This window comes from Sorghum bicolor, chromosome 8, assembly GCF_000003195.3.
Source record: "Sorghum bicolor cultivar BTx623 chromosome 8, Sorghum_bicolor_NCBIv3, whole genome shotgun sequence".
Classification (NCBI taxonomy): Eukaryota; Viridiplantae; Streptophyta; class Magnoliopsida; order Poales; family Poaceae; genus Sorghum; species Sorghum bicolor.
The window spans coordinates 30,612,966-30,616,200 of record NC_012877.2 but is presented as its reverse complement, the minus strand read 5'-3'; positions in this window follow the sequence as shown (position 1 = coordinate 30,616,200).

Below are 3,235 nucleotides of genomic sequence, written 5' to 3'. Positions count from 1 at the left end.
TGGGTCTGTTTGGAGATAGTGCTAATCTCGAAGCAAGATAGGTGTACGGTTTGCATGGAACATACCACATTCTCGGAAATCAATTTGGACGCACCCGATAGAACTCCTAGATCATGTGTGTCATATGGAATCTTGCTTCAATCTGTTTGGAGACAGTGTTAGTTTAGGTGCAAGATTGGTGCATGGTTGCGCATAATGCACCATAGGCTCAGAAACCATTATGGAAGGACCGGATAATACTCCTAGGTGAAGAGGCTCAAGTGGAAGGTCGGTTCGATCTGTTTGGAGATTGTGCTAATCTTGATGCAAGATAGGTGCACGGTTTGCATGGAACATACCATATGCTAAGAAATCCATTTGGACGCACCCCAATAGAACTCCTAGATGACATGTGTCATATGGAATCTCGCTTCGGTCTGTTTGGAGACAGAGTTAGTTTTGGTGCAAGATAGGTACATAGTTTGCGCCTAATGCATCATAGGCTAAGAAACCATTTTGGATGCACCCGATGATACTCCTGGGTAAAGGGGCTCAAGTGGAAGCTCAGTTTGCTTTGTTTGGAGATAGTGCTAATATTGATGCAAGATAGGTGCACGAATTGCATCGAACGTACCATATGCTTAGAAATATATTTGGAAGCACACAATAGAACTCCTGGATGACGTATGTCATATAGAATCTCACTTCGGTCTATTTGGAGATAGTGTTAGTTTTGGTGCAAGATAGGTACACAGTTTGCGCCTAATGCATCATAGGCTAAGAAACCATTTTGGATGCACCTGATGATACTCTTAGGTAAAGGGGCTCAAGTGGAAGCACAGTTTGCTTTGTTTGGAGATAGTGCTAATCTTGATGCAAGATAGGTGCACGAATTGCATGGAACGTACCATATGCTTCGAAATATATTTGGAAGCACCCAATAGAACTCAAAGATGACGTGTGTCATATAGAATATCACTTCGGTCTCTTTGGAGATAGTGTTAGTTTTGGTGCAAGATAGGTACATGTTTTGTGCCTAATGCACCATAGGCTAAGAAACTATTATGGACGCACGCGATGAAACTCCTTGGTGAAGAGGCTCATGTGGAATCTTGGTTCTGTCTGTTTGGAGATAGTTGTAATCTTGATGCAAGATAGGTGCACAATTTGCATAGAACATACCATATGCTCAAAAATCAATTTGGACAAACCCGATGGAACTACTAGATGAAGTGTATCATATGGAATCTCATTTCGGTCCAGTTGGAGATAGTATTAGTTTTGGTGCAAGATAGTTGCATGGTTTGTGCCCAGTGCACCATAGGCTTAGAAATTGTTATGGAAGTTCCCGATGGTACTCCTAGGTGAAGAGGCTCAAGTGAAAGCTCGGTTTTGTCTGTTTGGAGATAGTGCTAATCTTGATGAAAGATAGGTGAATGGTTTGCATGGAACGTGCCATATTCTCAGAAATTAATTTGGACGCACCCGATAGAACTCCTAGATCATGTGTGTCATATGTTATCTCGCTTCAATCTGTTTGGAGACAGTGTCAGTTTAGGTGCAAGATTGGTGCATGGTTTGCGCATAATGCACCATAGGCTCAGAAACCATTATGGAAGCACCAGATGATAATCCTAGGTGAAGAGGCTCAAGTGGAAGGTCGGTTCGATCTGTTTGGAGATAGTGCCAATCTTGATGCAAGATAGGTGCACGGTTTGTATGGAACATACCATATGCTAAGAAATCTATTTGGACGCACCCCAATAGAACTACTAGATGAAGTGTATCATTTGGAATCTCGATTTGGTCCAGTTGGAGATAGTATTAGTTTTGGTGCAAGATAAGTGCTTGGTTTGTGCCGAGTGCACCATAGGCTCTGAAACCGTTGTGGAAGTTCCCGATGGTACTCCTAGGTGAAGAGGCTGAAGTGAAAGCTCGGTTCGGTCTGTTTGGAGATAGTGCTAATCTTGATGCAAGATAGGTGTACGGTTTGCATGGAACATACCACATTCTCGGAAATCAATTTGGATGCACCGATAGAACTCCTAGATCATGTGTGTCATACGGAATCTTGCTTCAATCTGTTTGGAGATAGTGTTAGTTTAGGTGCAAGATTGGTGCATGGTTGCGCATAATGCACCATAGGCTCAGAAACCATTATGGAAGGACCGGATAATACTCCTAGGTGAAGAGGCTCAAGTGGAAGGTCGGTTTGATCTGTTTGGAGATTGTGCTAATCTTGATGCAAGATAGGTGCACGGTTTGCATGGAACATACCATATGCTAAGAAATCCATTTGGACGCACCCCAATAGAACTCCTAGATGACATGTGTCATATGGAATCTCGCTTCGGTCTGTTTGGAGACAGAGTTAGTTTTGGTGCAAGATAGGTACATAGTTTGCGCCTAATGCATCATAGGCTAAGAAACCATTTTGGATGCACCCGATGATACTCCTGGGTAAAGGGGCTCAAGTGGAAGCTTAGTTTGCTTTTGTTTGGAGATAGTGGTAATCTTGGTGCAAGATAGGTGCACGAATTGCATGGAACGTGCCATATGCTTCGAAATATATTTGGAAGCACCCAATAGAACTCCTAGATGACGTGTGTCATATAGAATCTCACTTCGGTCTCTCTAGAGATAGTGTTAGTTTTGGTGCAAGATAGGTACACAGTTTGTCCCTAATGCACCATAGGCTAAGAAACTATTTTGGACGCACACGATGGTACTCCTACGTGAAGTGGCTCAAGTGGAAGCTCATTTTGCTTTGTTTGGAGATAGTGCTAATCTTGATGCAAATAGGTGCACGAATTGCATCGAACGTACCATATGCTTAGAAATTGTTGATGCAAAACTGATCTGCAAACACAAAGGGCTAATACCCAATTCAAACGTTAAGGCGTGCCAGCCGATTTGACCTTGCTATCGGCAAAGGTGATAACTCGAATACTTCAGTCCTGACAACAGCGATGCGCCCGGATGTCACGGCTAAGAGGTACTCACGCGGAACTCGAGAACACGCCGAGCTTAAGTCGACGAATTCCTAAGAACTCGTAATAAAAAGAAAAAAGTATGACGAAGTCGTCGAAGAGTAGATGCTGGAATATGAGTAAAAACTTGTGTTTGATTGATTTCTTGATTGATTATTACAAGGTCCCTAGGGTTATATTTATACCCTGCTCAAAGAGCTAACACCAGACACGAATAGAATTCGAATTCAAATTACACGGCAATCGTATACAAAACGATGCAAATA